Here is a 22255-nt window from a genome sequence, read left to right on the forward strand (position 1 = left end):
ATTCAGTCTTTACAGAGGCCTAGTCCACCCACAGAGGACCAGGCCTATCCTCAGAAACAGTTCATCTGAAAAAGTGGCATTATCTCACAGTCCAAACACCAAAAACAGTGAAACACATGCAAAAAAAAAAAAACTACCAGAGTGCAAGGGCTAAACCCAGCCACAAAAATCAGTATAATCCTTTTCTCAAAAGGAAGAGAGAAGAGTTACACACAACAGTTCCCTAATGAGAACTGAATTACACCTGAAACATTAGCTGTGAAGATCAACCAGTTTAGAAATCAGTCAATAACAACAACAACAAAAATGAATACCAGTTCAGGCTTGAAGGGCCAAAAGGCCTGTCCCTGGGCTGTAAATTCTCTTTGTTTTAGTTAACAAACTGGCTTTGTAGATCAGCCAGTTCATGAACCTGGTCCCCAACAACAGAAAAACAGTCCAGCCAGCTCAGTCAGTTCCTTTGAACTAAGGAGATACTAATGTTTTTTTTTCCCCCTTTCTGATATCCTGGTTCTATATTTTCCTCTCCTCTTTATCGTTGGCTGTGGTCAGTCAGCTCAGAGTCAATACCCTGAACTGAGGGGCTTCTAAATATCATTAATTTTTTTAAACATTTTATTAAACAGTACAGTTAGCAAACAATTAACATTAACAGCTGTAAACAGAAACAGCAATTTACAACGGAGAGGATAAAGCCAGACCCTAAACCTCACCATTCAACTACTTTTCAGGTAAAACAAGGACAAACCTCAAATCCTACTTTCAGTCATCACAAAAGTAGCAGTAACAAATGCATACAAGATAGTCCAATTAGACAAGGAACATTGCATAGAATACAAACCACCCCAGCAACCATGACCATGAACAGTTCTTTTCCTAATGCAGAGTCCATTCCAGTATATAAAGTGCATTGTCAGAAAAAAAAAGTCAACTCTAACCTGCAGAGTCCACTGCTAGAAACAGTCCACAACTGAGGGCCGAGTCCACTCCTAAAGGCAGAAAACGCACACCCCACCCCATTGACATCAGCATGTGTGCTGTCTCCAAAGAGGTCTGGCCCATCCATAGAGAACCAGGCCCACTCTCAGGAACACAGTACATTGTGAAGGTGCAGTTAACTCACAGGGGTTTGGTCCACTCCCAAATGTACTAACACTCACACAGGTGTTTAGTCTTTACAGAGGCCTAGTCCACCAACAAAGGGCCAGGCCTACCCACAAGAGCAGCTCATCTAGAAAGGTACATTTTCTCACAGGGGTTCAGCCCAAACACCAAAAACTGAAAACACATTCGAAAACCAGAGTGCAAGAGCTAAGTCCTACCACAAAATCAATACTGTCCTTTTCTCAAAGTGAAAGAGTAACACACAGCTGTACCCAGCCAGTGAAACAACAGTTCCCTAATGAGACCTGAATTACACCTGAAACACATTGACTTGGTAGATCAGGCAGTTTAGAAATCAGGGGCCTTTTTTCTGTGTTGTAGATCTCTATGACATTCTGTCTCTAGGAATCACTGTCCTCCAAATGTTCTCCTTTCTGACGTTTAATTCACTGGAACAACCTTCATTCCCCAGAAGTAGATCCAGCAATTGCCTTCTTCCTCATCAGACAGGAAACATAGTGGTGAACAGAATTCTCCTGAACACACGAAAGAAACTCTTGCCCATCTCTTTTCTGTCATCATTTCTAGCCCAGTCCATATGAAGATAACTAAAGCCTGTCGTTATAATTATTCTGTAATTATTACAACTCTCTGTAATGCCTTTGCAAATTTATTCTTCCATATGTTTCCTACTAGATGTGCAATTCTCAACCCCTTCAACTTTAAAAATTACATAAATAAAACATTTCTATAATCGACAGTTACTTTGAACACATCAATGTTAAGTTGACCTGCGATACTGTTAATTGCAAAGAAACTACCATTATATATCAGTCAATTAAAAACTGGAAGTCTGAATTAATCATAAGAAATAAAGCTGTTTTCAATATCGGGTATTATCACAGATTTATAAACATTAACTTTCACTGTGTTTCCGCAACATGAAGTGAGGTTTTATGAACTTTTGCCTATGCTGTGACACTTCACCCTCTGGGACCAGTTCCCCCTGACTATTGCTGCCCTGCACTCAAATGTCTTACACATTTTTCATGTTTTTGGAATAGTCATACTATTCTGGTTGCCTTTCTATCGGAAGGATGTTGTTAAACTTGAGAGGGTGGAGAAAAAGGTTTACAAGGATGTCACTGGGATTGGAGGTTTGAATAATAAGGAGGGTGAAGAGGTTTGAGCTACTTTCCCTCGAACATTGGAGGCCGAGGGTTGACCTTATAGAAGTTTATAAAATCATGAGGGATATGGATAGGGTGAATAGCCGATGTCTTTTTCCCAAGATATGAAGTCCAAAACTAGAGGGCATAGGTTTAAGGTGAGAGGGAACTAAGAGGTAACTTTTTTGTGCAAAAGGTGATGCATGTATGGAACGAGCTGCCAGAGGAAGTGGTGGAGGCTGGTACAATTATAACATTTAAAGACATGTGGATGGATATATAAATAGGAAAGATTTAGAGGGATTTGGCCGAATTCTGGCAAATGAGACGAGGTTAGATTGGGATATCTGGTCGATGCAGTTGATTTGTACTGATTTGTACTTTCGTGCTGTACAACTCTATGACTCCATGAGTTGGTGGCCTAAAATATCAAATAGTGCTGTTGGTATCTTTGAAGTCAAGCAAAAGTACTGTGGATGCCAGAAATCTGAACAAAACATAGAAAATGATGCGGAGATTCAAGAGGCTTGATAATGGCTGGGGCGAGAGATAAATAGTGTTAACATTTTGAGTCTGATGTACCTCTTCTTCAGACATGAAAGGGTTGAAAAAGTGTGGATTTTGTGCTGTGGACAGAGATGGAGGAGGTGACAGAGGAACGGATGGTATAGATGCTCAGAGCTAAAGGCAAAGGGATTGCTCACTGTGGTGAAGGAGAAATAGAGATGTAAAATAGATGTAAATTAAGGTTTGGAAGAGAGAAATAGGTCAGTTTTTTGAGATGTATAAACCTATGAGGGGCATGGACAGGATAGACAGGAAGAAAAGTTTACCTTGATGGACAGATCAATGACCAAGCAGCACAGATTCAAGGTAAGGGGCAGAAGGTTCAGAGGAGATGTGAGGAAAACAGTTTTGACCCAGAAAGTGGTAGAAGTCTGGACTCACTGCCTGTAAGGATCGTAGAGGCATAAACCCTCATAACATTTGAGAAGCATTTAATGGACACTTGTAATGCAAGGCTGACAAAGATATGGGGTAAGTATTGGAAAATGTAATTATAATAGTTAGATGGTTTGTTTTTGATTAGCATGGCTATATGAGTTGAAGCGCCTTTTACTGTGCTGTGTATCTACATGACTCTATGAAGTGGCAAGAAACTTGAAGGTTGGAGTCATTCCTACAGGCAGAGTGTAAGAGTTCAGCAACGCAACTACTTAGTCTGTACAGTCTCCTCGATATTGCGAAAATTAACTGAATGAATGGAAGTTGATGGGCAGCAAAATGTTGGCTGGCCTCAGGATAATGGAGGGTGGATGTGGAAGAATGGCCAGAGGTACATTAGAATGAACAGTTCTTGAACTAAGAAAGATATAAATGGACAGCAGATGGGATGAAGTTAGACAATAATACAGAGGCTGAAGAATGAACATGTACTGAAGTGTAACTATAGTGTAATTATTTTGACATAACAAGCCGTTTCAGGTTTTTCAGAGGGATTTTCAATATAAGGCCCAGTATGGTTTCTAACCTTATCTTGCCAAACTCGCTGCATTAATTACCTAAATTACCCTTTGCCCTTGTGGCATTCTCTCACTTTAAATACCAACTCATCTTAACACCCACTGTTCCTGGAACTACTTGCTACCGAGTGCATATCTGCCCATCACTTGTTTCCACACCATCTTTGAAAGGCTATTGTGCACCCAGGGGATACACAGGCATTCCAAAGGCTCCCTGCTCATTGACAGACAGAATCTGAACATGTCAAGGAAAGGGAAGATGGCACCATGATTCTCTGATTCGGACCTCGAGGTCATGGTGGTAGGAGAGGAGGGGAATCCTCTTCCTGTAGGACTGGCAGAGAAGGCCACACTACCAGACCTTGCCGGTCTGGTCTCAAGTGAATCAGTACCATCTCCAAGATGAGGAGGAGTGGCCAGCAAGGTCAAAAGAAGTTCAATGACCTCTCTGCTCTGCCAGGGTAAGTGCAGCAATCTTCTCCCTGCTATCTCACACTTACTCTATCGCTGCCACTGCACACACCTGCCACCAAGGCTAATACTTTGCTGCTCTGACTATCTGCACCTTCTGTCACTCACCTCTCCAACCTCCCACCCCACTAACCCTGCATGCCAACTGCGCAGTGCCCTCAGTCTTTTGCTAACACCTCACTGTCTATCTCATACAAGCATCAGGACTAACAGCCATGCCACTCACTTTGACCTCACTTATTGGGTCCCTTTTTTTCAGGAGAAGACAGCCCATAACAGGGCAGAGAGAATGGATGAATGAGCTTTATTGTCACACGTACTCACTTGAGTAGTGTGGAAAGTTTACAAGTCGCCACTTACGGCACCATTTTAGGTCTGAAGGCATCTGGGTACATATTCTGGACTACAAATTCTTTTGGAAAAAATATTAGAAAAATTAAGAAATAAGAAGTTCAGCATTACATCCCTTCAAAAGTACAAATTGGAGCCATAAATTAGAAAAATAAAGAAATAAAAAGTTCTCATCTTTAATTTTTCCTCAACCTGCCTTCCATACCTCTCTAGCCTCCTCCAGCCCTACAATCCTCCAAAACCTGTGCACTCCTTCATATCAGGTCCATTGTGCATACTCAGTTTTCACCGACAATTTTTTCAGGCATGCCTCAATTGTCTATGCCCTAAATTCTGGAATTCGCTCCTTAAATATCTCCGCCTGTCTTCTTCAATATTCTCCTCCAAAACATTCCTTCGGAATCTGTCGACTTCACCCTTACTAATATCTCTTTTTATCTGACTAGGGGCCGTCTGTGATATGCCCTGGAATGTGTGACTAAGTTGAAGGCACAATATAAATGCAGGCAGTTACCATTTAGTCTGGAGATAATTGATCTTTGTATAGATTGGTGGACAGTGGCTAGTGCCACATTGAATTGAGGCAGAAAACGTTGTGGAAATAGGAATTAGTAGTTTTGGTGAAGAAGTAGGTTGAGAGATTTCACATTTTGCTCAGTTTTCCTTTATTGGTTCATTGGAAATGTATATTGAGTGGCTTCTAATTCCATATTACCGATTTTATATTATTGGAGAAACTCCAAATAACATCCAATATCTCAATTTAGGGAGGTGTTGCATTAAAGTCAGGGAATTTTTAATGAGCTGCCATTTACAGTAAATGAAATTTTACATCAGCAGTATTCCACTGTGGTTCTTGCTGCAAATTGAGGAATTCCACTTTTTTTTTTGGAGTGTGCCTCATTAAGACTTTTTCGGCATGTTTGACAGACCCCCACCCCCTACCCTAAGGCTTTTAGAGCCTTTTTAGTGCTGGTTATTTTAACTGGGATCCACATCTGTCCACACAGCTGGATATACAAAGCTAGATAATTAAACAATTAAACTTTATGACAGTGAAATAAAAAGTGTGGAAGAAACTGGACCTAAGTTTTTTTCTATTCAGAGCTAAACAATGTCCCCTGTGGAGAAAGGCAAACTTTTTAATGGAATTTGTATACTGACAAGATGATAAAATGGTAAAGAAAGTCTGCAATTACTTTTCTTGCCATAAAAATGAAGCAAGGTGGCTTTGTAACATACATCTTCTTGTCACATTCATTTCCAATATCTTCTGTTGGGTTTGTCTGCATTTATCACATATTTTTCTTATACTTATCTGGGCATTAAATATTTATACCATGAGATCAAGCCAGACTGCAAGCTTGACATTCATTTTTGGATGATGTATACTGTTTCATCACTAACACATTTATTCAGATGGTATTGATAAAAATATTTTATCAGATTGCTTAGAAATGAACTTAAATGGTGATAATAGTGAAGATATACCTAATTTTACTGTATCCTGTGTTAATAAGGACACAAAGATTCTTTTTGTTAATTATTAGGTGCTGGCCTTAGTTTACTCTCACCTCTAAGCCATGAGTTCAGAGGTCACGAGTTCATTCCCCATTCCAGAGATTTGTACCAAGGCAGGCTGACTCTTGCATTGGCAGAGGTGTCACAGAACAGACATTATATTAAAGCTTGCCTGCCATTCCGGATAGACAAACAAAACAAAACCTATGCCAAAGTCTAAGGGAGAGCAGAGTTTTCACAATGCTTTTGGCATCATTTATGTTTAAGCCAACAATACCAGAACAACTAATCGGATTCATACTTGTAGTGATGTGGTGATGCTGGTGTTGGACTGGGGTGTACAAAGTTAAAAATCACACAACACCAGGTTATAGTCCAACAGGTTTATTTGGAAGTACAAGTGTTTGGACTGCTGCTCCTTCATCAGGTAGCTAGTGGAACAGGATTATAGGACACAATTTATAGTAAAAGATCAAAGTGTTATACAACGGATGTGATGTATTGAACAAACCTAGATTGCTGTTAAGACTTTAATCACTTCGAATGGGGATGCAGTTTTTGATTCATTAATATATAAATCCCAGAAGTTCTTTCACATCACATTCTCAGGATAATTTAAGGTTTTATTAAAAGAGGTGACATCTCAGCTCAGACAATGCATTAAAGGTGTGAGATTAGAGTCTGTCTGTATTCTGACCTTGAGTCAGACTGGTTCTATGCCCAAAGTAGGAATGTATAAAACATTACATGGACTGATTGTCTACACATTGTGTGCTTTTTGAACAAAATAGGGTCTACCTGTAAATGGAAATCTGCAAATGCAAATTCACCCTATAGATTTATATGTGTGTGCGCACATGTGTGTATGCGTGTGAGTGAAAATGTGTGTGTGTGTGAGAGAGACTGAGAGAGTGTATGGTGTGGTGGGGTCACCTGTAGTGTGACATGAACCCCAGCTCCCGGTTGAGGCCATTCTCATGGGTACCAAACTTGTCCCATGATCCTGCCCCATTAACTACCTGATGAAGGAGCAGTGCTCCAAAAATTCATATTTGTGACACCTCGCTGTGCTCATATTGGCTGTTGTACTTTCCCAGTTCATGAAGGGCTTTCCTGATGAAGGGCTTTTGCCCAAAACGTTGATTTCGCTGCTCTTTGGATGCTGCTTGAACTGCTGTGTTCTTCCAGCACCACTAATCCAGAATCTTTCCCAGTTCATACCTACAACTGTGGTTACTCTTGAAAGTACTTCAGAATGTTTGCGCAGATTTGTGTTTTATGCAGTTCAGCCATTATAAAAAACATTCACATCTTAGACTACTTAGACAGTAGACAGAATTTAATTTTGGAGACAGGATCTTGGTGGAAACCTACTTCACCTCCTTCGGCAGAAGGCTAGCCAATTATTCAATGCTCATTAGGCACAAACCTCCCTGTCCTGCTGTTAATTGGTGGATGTACGGAGGTAGTGGAGTTCTCCGCTACACATCCTCCTGCCCAATTAAATGACCCTCACCTCGAAACTCATTACTCGAGGCATTCAATTCCCAGATTTTATTTAGAAGGATCTTTGTCTTCATATCAAAGTATTTGGGAAACTTTACTTTGGATGCTAGAGTTAACTATAAATGCAATTTTGTTTAAATGTGTCACCTTGCTTCTTGTATTTGTTGCCAACCTGATGAAAATGAATTGTAGTTCTTTTTCGTTCTCCGGTAGAAGATTGTGGGCTGATCAGATTTTTAAATATAAGATAGTTGTAAGAGGCAGCTAAATTACCAAGCAGATAATTAGATTAGATTAGATTAGATTAGATTAGATTAGATTAGATTAGATTAGATTACAGTGTGGAAACAGGCCCTTCGGCCCAACAAGTCCACACCGACCCGCTGAAGCGCAACCCACCCATACCCCTACCCCTACATTTACCCCTTACCTAACACTATGGGCAATTTAGTATGGCCAATTCACCTGACCTGCACATCTTTGGACTGTGGGAGGAAACCGGAGCACCCGGAGGAAACCCACGCAGACACGGGGAGAACGCGCAAACTCCACACAGTCAGTCGCCTGAGGCGGGAATTGAACCCGGTTCTCTGGCGCTGTGAGGCAGCAGTGCTAACCACTGGGCCACCGTGCAGCAAATTGAAATACAACATTTGCTGAAGCTTTCCCAATAATTCATTGTTTTATTTTAGTTTGGTCTGGGGCTACAGTTAACAATGATAAAGACCAGCATGGCAGTGGCAACAATTACAATTGAAACAATGATTGTTATATTAGCCAATTGTAGATGAACTTTTCTTAATTGAACTGCACATGAACATTAATCTGTTTCTATCCCTATAAATCTAAATAGAGTGTTTCAAATTGCTAGGATGGGAGGTCAGCAAAGGACAGTTACACATGCAGGGACTGATGAATTTGAATAGACTTTAGACACGCCTGTTTAAACCAACTTATACTCCAGCAGAAATCCCAGCAGTTTGGAGGCTAAACTGAAGAAGTGTTCACCCTCTTGGTGGTGGAATCATGCCAGTATTGACTTCAGGGTGTGATGTTATCACCTGTTCTAATTTTAATCACATCCACTTTCAATTCCCTTCAGAGGTAACATAGGACTATTGGAAGTGAACCAACTGATCCAGGCAGAATCCGCTAAAAGTCAATTGCTGAAGACTTAGATCTGTCAATTTGATCCTCATTATTGTAAGAACATACAAAATGGAAATACGATCTTTACCAGGACAGCTCAATTTATAAAACTCAACAGTGATCTACACCAAAAATGAAGAGGGCAATTAATGACAGAGGAATTGCAGTATTCTCCATGGTATTATGGGCCAACAATGTTCAATTCATCTTGGGGACTTGTGTGCCTTTGGCAAGTAATGCACATCATCAGTTGTTCTCGAGAAGATATCAATGCATTTTCTTCCAGAACCTCTACAATCTACCTAGTGCAGGTAACAGAGAGGGAAACTCGTTCATTTCATGACCACCAGTGCTATGGAGTAACACTGCTTTGAATCACACATTATGTAGCATTGACATCGAATGAGCAATTAGGATAACGAAAGGAAGATTTAGGTAGACCATTCCATGCCCTGTAATAAGGATTACATTACTTGAATTTGGGTCCTTCAAATTTTACTTTCAGAAACATCATAGGATGCTGTGAAATTAGATGCTTGTTGACATAAAAGACTGGAACCACAAAGAGACTGCAGCAAGCCCCAGGTAATGGATGTGAGAAAGCAAAGATGCGTATTCAGTCAGGACATCTTCCCAGACACCTAAACAAGTATTTGAGTGGGTCTTTGCTCACAATAAATCAACCTTGTTTAAACAGTCGCCACAAAGTCAAATTATTGACCTTTACATGAGCTTTCACACAAAACAATTGATGCCACAATCTAAGAAGCCAACTGCTCATTCTTCAGACCCCTAGAATTGAACCAAACAATGATCAAGCAAGCCAAAAATTAGTACACTGAATTATTCCATTTATTTACAACATACCATTTTCACTGCTCTTATTCACACTCATTCTCTGACCTATTCTATAACGTTTTCGATATAAGATATATGTGGGTAGTCCATGTGATCATGTATCTCTTGGGACATAAACTGAACTGTCAATTTTTCCTTTACTTTGTATCCTTGCCATTGATCTTAACTTTAACTGTTGGCCCTTATCTTCAATTGAATCAAACTGTTTGCTCACTCAATATCTTTCTCAACCTTTTTCTATTACAAAGGCTGCCTACTTCCACCTCTGTAATATTGTCCACTCTATTTATGTACTTGTCACCTCCACACTTGACTATTCCAATGCTCTGCTGGCTGGTCTCTCATCATTTGTGCTTCATAATCATAGCTCATCCAAAAGTGTTGCTCAGACACACATCTGTATCCAGTCTTGATTACCATCTCATAATTGTTTTATTGTTAAGTAGTTCCTCAGTGCCTCTCATATAAAATTTTTCATTCCCATGTTTAAAGTATTTCATGGCTTTACCCTTCCCTATTTTCCTCATCTGGCCTTTTCAACTCCTGACACTTCTGCATTCCTCTAATTTTGCTGTCTTGCACATTTCCTCTCATATCACCAGTAGCTCAATTGAAAGCACTCTCACCTTGAGGCCAGGAGATATTTGAGCACAAATGCAAGGTTAACTCTCCAGTGCAGATATTGAAGGAGTGCTATGTTGTCAGTGGTGTTGTCTTTCATGAGTTGTTAAACAGAGACCCAATCAACTCAATCAACTGAACTCACAAGAACTCAGAATACAAAGTCAAAGAAGACATCATTGAATCTACTCAAGGCTGAGTTGGAGAGATCTTTGAACCTGAGAAGAACACAGAAATAAAGACAACAATCAGGAACGTGGAGTTGATCAGGACAGACATAATCTTATTTAATGGCGGAGGGGAGCAAATATTCCACTCCTGCTCTGAGTTAGGTTGGGAGTCAGGAGAAATTATATACTAAGAAGTTAAATGGTACAAGATCCAAAGAATTAGTAATAAGACGGGTAAAGAATCAAACAATATGTTGAGAGGAGGTGTGAATGGCAGGATCCTGGATTGCTGCCATCCAAAAGCAAAGTTAAGGAAATAAGAGAAAAGTACAACAAAATAAACCCCAATGTTTCCCTTGTTGCCATCATCATCATTGGCAGTCCCTTGCAGATGAGGATGACTCTCTTGCACTCTCAGGGTGCGTTTACACATGGCTGTACAGACTGATATGGCTACTGTAGTCTCTGTTATAGTTGAGTCAGTCATCAGTCAGTCAGTCAGTCAGTCATTTCATGGCTGAGGATGGGTGGGGCAGGGCATTGGTGTGGCACTGTGCTCCTCACACTGTTTTTGCCTGGCTTCCAATTTGTCCCGACAGCCAGTCTTGAGGTGCTTGACGCCTTCCCGAATGCTCCAGCTCCACTTTTAATGATCTTAAGCCAGTAATTCCCAGGTATCTGTGGGAATGCTGCACTTCACCAGTGACGCCTTCAGGGTATCTCTGAAGCACTGTCTCAGTCCACCTGGGGCTCGCCTACTGTTTCGAAGCTGGGAGTAGGACATCTGCTTGGGGAGTCTCGTGTCAGCCATGTGGACAACGTCCCCAGACCATTGTAGCCAATCAAAGATGGTCAGTGCCTCGATACTGGGGATGTTGGCCTGGTCAAGGGTGCTTGTGTTGGTGTGTCTGTCTTCCCAATGGATTCACAGGATCTTGCGTGGGCAGAGTTTTTATGTGTCTGTGAGAGACAGTTCACCTTCTCAAAGCCATGTAGGAGAGCACAAACCACTGCAGCTCTGTATACCATAAACTTGATGTCGGACCTGATCTATTGTCCTCAAACACCCTTTACCTCAGGTGGCCAAAGGTTGTGCTAGCACACTGGAGGTGATGGTAGATCTCTTCATCAATAGCTGCTCAGGTTGACAGGACACTCCTAAGGTATTGGAAGTGGTCAATGTTCTACAAGGCCTCCCTGTGGACCTTGATGATTGGGAAGGTTAGCTCACAGTGCTTGCTTGGTGACACACTCATTATCGATCACTGGACCCTCCTCACGTGCAGTTCCTTCCATTTCCTCATTATCATCTTATTTTTAATGTAGTAGCATTCAGGGACTGCTTCTCTTTCAGCTTCAGCGACTGCAGCCTCAGCTTATGGTTTTAAAGCAAGTTAGCCGAATGAAGAAAATCTATTTATTACTTCCTCAGGATTTTCTAGATTCCCGAGAAAGGTTCCATATAACCAGATGTGAGGGATTTTTATTTGCAATGTCACGACATTCTCTGCCTGTGGAACTTATCTGGCTATTGAGAGCTTGATCCCAGTGACAGGAAAGAGAAAACCAGTTCCCAATAGGGCAGAAAGAGTCAAGACTGTTGGTGAGTTACCTGACGTTCGTCTCCTGACCCCTTATAAGGAGAGGTTCTTGACCCTGACCATATGAATGTGTGACTGACCATGTCCAAATCCCTGTGCTGCTTTCAGAGACTGGCCTTGACTGACTGTGCTGGGAATCACTGACCAAAGGCTATCTCCCTTGACTTGACTGAGGACCTCTGACAGCCAGGACAAGCATCCTGGCTGTGTGTCTGTGCTGAACAGCAAGGCAGTACATCTCACTGTGAGCCTGGTATCTCCAGCTGAGGGTGCAAAATGCAAAGAGGAAGGAAAGGTGATACAAGGCAGGAATGTTGAGAGTATCCCAGGAGGCTCAGAATGAGTGAGCACTGTGAGAGAAAACAAATGGCCTTGAGATGTCCTTGGGACCCATCCATGAGCTGGGTGTGTATCCCTGAGTGATAAAGTGTTTTTGCTACTGCTTTACAATGATAATTGTCATTGTATCCCAAGATTCAGCATTAAAGTATAGAAGCATAATTACTTGGATCGGAGCTTTCCCATGAGGATTCTTAGAGGCTACCACTTGTTAGGTGCCAATATCTGCTGATGTGAGGTGCATGTAGTGAGTGCCCATGGACAGTGCTCTGAAGTATTGGCATCTAGTGTCCAAAATGGAGGATCTTTGGAGCAAGTGGTGGGCTGAAGCCACCAGGTACCTGCTCTGATTTCCACGCTGATAATTCTGGGCATCCAGTTTGCTCATGGCAAATGGCATGATACGAACCTGCACATTAATGAGGCCAGACCTGCAGTAAATAAGTTATTTATTCGGGGAATTAATAACATAATAGATACAAGGAGTTATTCCCGATGTGAGACAGACTTCACTGGACTTTTCACGTGATTCTGTTACAGCTTTTGCTATGCCCCACATTGTTCATGTCCCTTTACAAATCTGCCCACAGGCTTCATAGTCTTACATTACGTCTCAGCCATCCTCAGGAATTTCCTCAGTATTTCCCTCTCTCCCAAGGGTGCTCAGTTTCCTATCACTCTCCACATCTTTATTTCCCTTCCAGTTAGTTGGGACTATTAAGGGAGTGTTTCTTCTGGAACAAGGGTTTGTGGATTACTTCAAGCTTCTGTCATTGTAGGTGCCTGCCTGGATCCTGTTAATTTGTTTCTCTAGGTGTGTTTTACTTGGTAGGATTATAGTGTTTAAACTCCCCAGGAAGAATTATTTCACAGAGGTTTCTGTAAGTGGCTTTCATTTTAAATATCTACACCCACTGGTGAAAAGCAAGTTACCTGAGCCTTTTGAATTCTAGGTCCATCTGATTAGGCCGGTTCGTCAGAGCTCAGGTTTTTGATGCTATGGCTCCAACAAATTTTTGCTGCCTTATAATCAGAGGCACTTTGCTCTGGTCAGAGAGAGTCAACCTTGTGAGCATTCCCTGCAGGTTTACTCTGCAGTAAATTATTCTTTTAACCCAGCAAATCCAAAAAAAAAGCTTCAAATTTCTTGGCTGGGTGAGTTCTACAAATGGCAGTGAATAAAAATGTATCAGTTAAAAAAATTACATATTGGAATTTAGTTTGCTCCTGGTAAATAGATGGTGAAAAGTTGTGGTCATTGAGTTGATTGATTCTGTAACATTGATTCTGGCAGTTGAGCAGGTCCTTTTGAAATTCTGGGGTTTGCAGACTTGCTACGACAATTCTAAGTTGCTGTTCAACTGTGATATTTGACTTGTTTCTTCGATCAGAGAAAGACAGATACTTTCTGTTCTATTCCTCTGTTCTCTGAGTGATGTCTGGAAGATATTCTCAGCTGTAACCTTTACAGCACTCTAGCCCAGTAGCACTAGAATAGCAAAATAGCACTAGAACACCAGATTAGCAGCAGAGATAAAAATTGTTTTTATCCTGTTTTCTTGTTTTACTCCAGGCAGGGGAAAACACAGACATTACTTTCATCAAGATTACTTTCTTTTATCCAACATTATTTCAATAGTCTGGGAATGCAACTCAAAGAAGATGGCTCAGGTTTTTACATTCTGTTTCTGTATTTGAAGTGTTCCTCTGATATTCCCTGACACACTTCCAGCTATGGCATTCCATGGTCTCTTTTGAAGCAGGGTACAATCTACACAGGTATTTTACAGACTGTTTCCAGACACTAATTGTCTTCTTGGCTGTCTCTGGTCAGTCTGAGCTTTATTTTACTGATAATTTCAACCTACAAGTAATCATGATTATGGTTATTGTCGCAACACTAATGACCATATTAATCAAAATGCAAAAGTAAAATGTATGGTCTGTCAAGCCAGATTTCACTCTGAAAATGGACTTGTCACATACTATCATCAGCTGGGACTATAACAGTAACCATTGCAAATTTAATCCTTGTCTATTGTTGTCACAGATAGAGTTTTAAGAGTTCAACCCGATAACTCCAAGGTCTGCTAACATATTGGAAACATTTCAAATTAAATCCAAAGGAACCATCAAACTCTGCCTGAAAGTTATTAATCTGCAAGATCTCAGCTCTTATCAGACCCCCCCAAAAAATCTTTAGCTGTCCCTCATTCTAATCGCAAGTGAACTCTAAAATGTACACCTTTGTGAAAGTTAAAAATCACACAACACCAGGTTATAATCCAACAGGTTTATTTGGAAGCACTAGCTTTCGGAGCATCACTCCTTCATCAGGTAGTTGGGAGCGGCGCTCCAAAAGCTAGTGCTTCCAAATAACCCTGTTGGACTATAACCTGGTGTTGCATGATTTTTAACTTTGTCCACCCTAGTCCAACACCGGCACCTCCAAGCCTTTCTGAAAGTTGGAATGGTTTGCCTACTCTGGGTTAAGCACAATAAATATTATTCTCTTTTCCATTGAAGAAATCCTGCAGACAAACCTCTGTGCTTGCGTCATTTACAGTCACAGCATGTAAACATTTAGATACAATTGTCAAACATCCTTTTGCAAAATCCCATTATGATTGATGAGAAATTGCAAAAGAAAAAAAGCTATTCCTGATGAAGGGCTTTTGCCCGAAACGTCAATTTTCCTGCTCCTTGGATGCTGCCTGACCTGCTGCGCTTTTCCTGATCTAAACTCTGATTTCCAGCATCTGCAGTCCTCACTTTTGCCCAAAGAAAAAAGGGTGTCATCCGACCCCTCCTCACCTGATTGTAATAGTTAGTTAGGCAACACATGTAGTCCTGTGTACTACTGTCTCTCCAAAATGTAAAGGATGCAGAGACACAAGAAAGTTTGCAGAAAGATTGACAAAAACGAAACCAGAGCTGAAAGGTTAAACTTATCGAGAAAGGATGAACATGCTGAGTGTATTTTCTCAACGAGGGCAGAGGAGTGTACTAATAAACAAATAATAGTTTAAATATATCAAAAATAACTTTAAGATTCATTACCTTTTAAAAAAACGTTACAAAAGACTTTGATTAGATATAAATGAGGGATAAAGGGTTTGAAGTTATGGAGGTCATAATAGAAGGAAATATGACATGTTGGATGAGATTTTGATTTCCCAGGTAAAATCGCCATAGTCCCACTGTCTCATTAGAGAGGGATGCCAGGTGGTGATTTAACCTGAGGGTCACCAAATCTCATGCAAAGGGTAAGGCCGAGAAGGTGGAACCCTCATGGTGACCTCAGCTGGTACCCAAGCTGTTGGTATCAGACTACATTGCAAACCAGCTATTCAACCAACAATTTTGTTACAAAATACATTGAAAAATGTTGTATAATGTATGTTAAACTCAACAACATGATTGTGCTGTCAAACCCATTGCTGACCTGTGGCAGGTTTGTACATGCAAAATGTTTGCATGCTATGAATATTCACTAGCACCAAAATAAGTCCTACCTTCAAGATAAAGTCTGCAGTCCCCTAAAATGTTGTATCTGGTTCACATTTGTTTAAAGTTGAACACCAGTTGGCTTTGTGCACTTGTTTGAGTTCAGTAATTCTCCTTGTTGAACTTTATGGTACAAGGAATGGTAGCAGGACAAATGGCTCAGAATTGGCAAGGGCTGGGGAGTGGTGAAGGAAGAGATTTGGAGTGGAGGAGGGCATGGAGGAGTTTGAGGAGGGATCAAAGAGAGGCAGAGAGTTGTTTCAGAGGCATGGAAGAGTGAGGATGGAAGGACTTGGCATTCTGGAGTGGTGGAGACAGTCAAAGCTAGAAAATGAGGAGGCTAAGGCTCAGTGTCAGTGCTGTCCAAATGAGAATCCAACATAGTAACAAAATCAGGGGCCGCAGGGTCAATGTCCATGCTGTGGAAATATGGGTCTAACATAAGGTGTTATCCAATAAAGATCTTACGGGACTTTGACTTCAGCAACAAGCATAAGTGATCTCAGCTAAAAGCTTCTTACAACGCATATAAGAAAGAGCTAGCTGAGCCTGCAAGTTCAGCCACGTCTCACCAAAGTGGTGAGTATATCACTGGATGAAAACAAGAATATTCAATGAAGAATGAATGCAAATGCATTGCATCTTTATTTCCACGATCGGGAATTATCCCTAACTTCCCTGTAATCATCAAGGTATGCTAAGTGGGTGAAATGGATACACCCCCAGCTCATTGATTATGGCTAGGCTCAACAAATAACACTAATGCTTTACATAAGTAAAGTTAAACCAATGTCATGTGAATCCATTCAGATCACTGTGGAGCATCTGTGATGCTGAGCAAGCCATTGATAGCATGTTCGCTGAGATGGTCACAGTACAGGTGTGGATTGAACAGGCAGAAAATTCTTCAATGTATAATTTTAGTTACGTCACACTGCAAATTTTTGCTATAAATTCTGTGTTACGATCGAGCCCTCCACAATCACCTGATGAAGGAGCGTCGCTCCGAAAGCTAGTGTGCTTCCAATTAAACCTGTTGGACTATAACCTGGTGTTGTGTGATTTTTAACAATGTCATGGCACTATTGTTAGGTCTACTGTACAAGAGATGTGGCAGAGCTATAGGGGAAGAGGAATTAACAGTAAGGGGAACAGACAGGTGTTTCTGCAGACTCAACAGAGACTCCAGGAGGGTATGTTGCCTCCCTGGTGTCAGGGTCAGGGATATCACAGAACAGCTGCAGGGGAGAACAACAGACAAATATTGCTACCAACCATATAGGCAGAAAAGGGATGAAGTCCTGAAAGCAGAATTTAGGGAGCTAGGAAGCAGATCAAATACAAAAAGGGAATAACAAAATTTGAAATTGCTGGAAAAGCTCAGCAGGTCTGGCAGCATTTGTGGAGAGAAATCAGAGTTAATATTTTGGGTCCAGTGACCTTCCTCTGAAGTGGCTTTCAGAAGGGGTCCAGTTTGGAAGAAGAGTCACTGGACCCGAAACAAGAACTCTGCTTTCTCTCCACTGATGCTGCCAGACCTGCTGAGCTTTTCCAGCAATTTCCGATTTAGTTTCTGATTTCCAGCATCCACAGTTCTTTTGTAGTGTCCAATAGGTAATAATGGTTTGGATTACATCTGGTGCTATGTGATAGTGAGTATAGAAATACAAAATTAGTCCAGATGAATGTGCAGCTGAAGAGATGGTGCAAGAGGGAGAGCTTTAGATTTCTGTGACATTGGGGCTGTTTTGGGGGTCAGTGGGACCTGTATAAGGCAGATGTGTTGTACCTGAACTGGAATGGGATCATGGGACCAATATCCTTGGGGGAAGGTTAGCTAGTGCTTTTTGGGAGGGTTTAAACCAACTTGATGTGGGATGGGGGCGATCCAGAGAGAATGCTCAATACATGGAGATAGAAAGCCCAAATTAGAAGTGGTGATAAGTGAGTCAAGAAGGCAGAGATGTTATAGGCCAGTTAAGGCACAAGTGATTTTGGGAAGGTCCAATGATCTGACGGAGAAAGTGAGGTCTGCAGATGCTGGAGATCAGAGCTGGAAATGTGTTGCTGGAAAAGCGCAGCAGGTCAGGCAGCATCCAAGGAACAGGAGAATCGACGTTTCGGGCAGATTCCTGAAGAAGGGCTTATGCCCGAAACGTTGATTCTCCTGTTCCCTGGATGCTGCCTGACCTGCTGCGCTTTTCCAGCAACACATTTCCACCAATGGTCTGACGAACAAGCTAGATAAATTGAGAGCATAAATTAAAATATGGGGTAAAAGCATAATGTCATTGCTTTCACTGCGACATAGTTGAGAGAGGAACAGTACTGGCAGCTCAACATTCGAGGATATAGGGTCTTTAGGTGACAAAGAGAATGAAGTGAAAGAAGAGGTGTCACAATTTTGATCAGGGAATCTATTGCAGCAATAAAGAGGGATGACAGAGTCATAGAGTCATACAGCACGGGGACAGACACTTTGTCCAACTCATCCGCACTGATCAGGAATCCCAACCTGACCTAGTCCCATTTACCAGCATTTGGCTCATATCCCTCTACACCCTTCCTATTCATAAACCCATCCAGATGTCTTTTAATTGTTGTATTTGTACCAGCCTCCACCGCTTTCTCTGGCAGCTCACTCCATATAGATTTACAAAAGTAAAACGTAAGGTTTAATGGTTTCATAAGTCTTGAAATCAAACACTTAGCTGATCAGGCTCAAAAACCACAGGTCATGCTCTTCTCCTGTAGTTTCCAAGTTGAAGTCACATGATACCAGATTATAGTCCAACAGGTTTATTTGAAAGCACAAGCTTTCAAAGCACTGACCTTTCAAGAGATGAAGTCTACACCTGATGAAGGGGCTGCGCTCCAAAAGCTTGTGATTTCAAATAAATCTGCTGGACTATAACCTGGTGTTGTGTGACTTTTGACTTTGTCCACCCCAGTCCAACACTGGCATCTCCATATCATGGCTACCTATAGGCTCAGGCAGTGACTTTTTTTTCAAATCTCTGCTACCTCAAACAAAGCCATCTGGATAGAACTTTAAAACTTAAAAAGCACAATCACATTGCTGGGAGTGTACTGTAGGCCCCCGAATAGCCTGAGAGAAATATGAAAGCAGAAAAGTGTAGGAAAATTTCAAAGAAGTGTGAAAGTAATAGGGTAGGGAGAGTGTGGGATCTCAACTTTCCAAACATTAACTGAGTAGTCAGTATGGGAAAGACTTTGAAGGAATGGAATTCTGAAAATGTATCTCGGATAACTTTTGGAACCAATAACGTAGAAGGTCCTACAAGAGAGATGCAGTTCTGGACCTAATTTAAGGTAACAAAGCTGAGCAAGTAGTGAAGGCTCAATGGGGGAAGCCTGTTGTAGATAACAATTACAACTCTGTTAGGTTCAAGATTGTTATGGAAAGGACAAAGATGTGTCTAGAAAAAAATGATTGCAACTGGGTAAAGGTTTTATTAAGATCAGGTATGCTTTGGCCAGAGTGGAGTGGGAGCAGATACTTTCAGCTGTGTCAGAGCAGTGGGATGCATTTAAGAAGGAAATATGAAGATATGAATGAGCTGCCAGAGGAAGTGGAGGAGGCTGGTACAATTGCAACATTTAAGAGGCATTTGGATGGGTATATGAATAGAAAGGGTTTGGAAGGATATGGGCTGGGTGCTGGCAGGTGGGATTAGATTGGGTTGGGATATCTGGTCGGCATGGACACGTTGGACTGAAGGGTCTGTTTCCGTGCTGTACATCTCTATGACTCTATAATACAGAGCTAATATGTTCCAATAAAAAAAAGGGTGGGAACAACAAGTCCTGGGAACTTTGGATTGCATGTGATATGTACACTGGATAAAGAGAAGGGAAGGTTTTGGCAGATACTGAGGGTTCAAAACAACAGAAGTCCTGGAGAGGTATAAAATGTGCAATATGAACTTAAAAGGGAGAGAGAAAAGGAGAGATGAAAAGATAAAGGCCTGTAAAATACAGGAAAATCCTCAATTATTTTATAGATACATGAAGGCTAAAATGGAAATAGTAGTGCCCATTAAGGATCACAGTGGTAATTTATGCGTGGAACCCAAGGATGCTGGTACGGTTCAAAATGAATTATTTGGGTTTGTGTTCACTCCTAAGAGGGCCAATATGGGTATAGGAATCAGGGCAAGGATCTGTGATACAGTGATAGGAATTAGCAGAGACAGAGGGGAGGTTCTGAGTGGCCGTGCAGGCTGAAAGGTAGATAAATCCTCAGAGCTGGATGAAATGCATCCCAGGTTATTCAGCTGAGGAAAGGAATTGGAGAAATATTTACAACAATTTTCAATTTTGTGTTCTGATGAAGGGTCACTGGACCTGAAAAGTTAACTCGGATTTCTCTTCACAGATGCTGTCAGACCTGCTGAGCTTTTCCAGCAATTTCTGGGTTTTTTTTCTCACTTCCAGCATCCACAGTTCTTTCAGTTTTTAATTTTCAATTTCTCCCTGACCACGGCAGAGGTGCTAGAGAGCTGGAGGGCAGCCAATGTGACACTAGTATTCATGAAGATAGCAAGGAACAAACTAGGAAACTATAGGCCAGTCAGTCTAACATTGGTAGTGGGGGAATCTATTGGAAACAAATCTGAGGGACTGAATCAGTCTGCATTTGGAGAGGCAGGGATTAACTAAGAACAGTCAGTGTGGTTTTGTTAAGGGAGGTAATGTCTGACCAACTTGATTGAATTTTTTGAAGAGATGACCAGATGTGTGGATGAAGGTAATGCTTTTGATGTAGTCTACCTGGACTTAGAGTCATACAGTCATACAGTATGGAAACAGACCCTTCAATCCAACTAGTTCATGCCGACCATAATCCCTAACTGAACTAGTCCTGCCTGACTGCTTCTGTCCCATATCCCTCTAAACTTTTCCTATTCATATATTTATCCAAATATCTATTAAACATTGTAATTGTGCCCACATCCTGTGGGAGTTCATTTCACACATGAACCATACATTGTGTAAAAAAAAATGCCTTTCATGTCTTTTTATTTAAAAAAAGCAGAGTTAAGTGACCTGAAACAGAGTTCTGAAGAAGGGTCACTGGACCTGGGATGTTAGCTCTGCTTTCTCTCCACAGACTTGCTGAGTTTTTCTGGCAGTTTCTGTTTTGTTTTGAACAGATTGCGATTGTTTTTGTCAGAGCAGAGAAAATTGAGATGGGCGTGATTAGCATGGAAAAAATTATAAGGGGCATAGATAGCATAGACAGGAATAAACCTGTCCCCTTGAAGGCAGGATCAGTGACTGGGGACGTAAATCTAAGGTTAGAGGCACAATATGTAGAGGAGATGTGAGGAAAGTATTTTTTACCCAGTGTGGTAGGAACGTGGAACTCACTGCCTGTGAGGATCAGGTGACGTGACGAAAGATCACCGCTCCGAAAGCTTGTGAGTTTAAATAAACCTGTTGGACCACAACCTATTGTCATTTGAGTTCTGACCCTGTCCATCCCAGTCCAACACCAGCACCTCCAACCACGGGAGGGAGGTAGAGGCAGAAACCCTCACTAACATTTAAGAAATGTTTCGATGGTCACTTGTAATGCCAATGCCTGCGATGTTACGGGCCAAATGCTGTTTGATCAGTGCGGATATGTCAGGCCAAAGAGCCTTCTTCTGTGCTGTACATCACTGTAACTCTATGGCACTAAACACCTCATTCATTAAGGAACAGAGTAACTGAAGAAGCTTGCATTCATTGGAACATGGAGGAAGAAATCTACCCCACTAGTTACATGTGGCTCCGACATAGTCTTATTTGTGAATACATATTTCTGTTTTGGATAAGAGATTCTGCCTATTAACATACCTTCAGTGTGTGGAGTATTGATGAGTATTCATGGAATGCTAATGAATACAAAGCCAACCCACCTGAAAGATTGTATGAACTGAAGTGCGAAACCTTGACACCCAATGGGGAATGAATGGTTGCCTCTTGCCTAATTAAGCTCCCCTTTCAGTTCTTCTCAAAGATCTGTGTAGGCTTGGATACTGACACCTTCTATTTCCCAATCATTAATACCACTTATTGAAGAATGGAATGGTCAAACTGTTTTGAAGGGTCAAATGGCCTACTCCTGTTCCTACACGGAGCAAGATAACTCTTCATTTTTTAAGTTTTTAAGTGGTGACATTTGCCTAAAACGTGTTGGTCTTCCAGAGCAAGGACTTGATCCTAACCGATCATTGGAGGCTGACAGATCCCAGGACTACTGAGGGACACACTGAAGCTTGAGGTACAGTGGGGAAAGGCCACCATCGAAGGGTTTCCTGCTGAAGATAATCAGACCTTCTCAGTACCTCAGATGT

Source organism: Chiloscyllium plagiosum, unplaced genomic scaffold (assembly GCF_037043375.1).
Source record: "Chiloscyllium plagiosum isolate Xiang-an unplaced genomic scaffold, Cpla_swu_hap1 HiC_scaffold_36, whole genome shotgun sequence".
In the NCBI taxonomy this organism is placed as follows: domain Eukaryota; kingdom Metazoa; phylum Chordata; class Chondrichthyes; order Orectolobiformes; family Hemiscylliidae; genus Chiloscyllium; species Chiloscyllium plagiosum.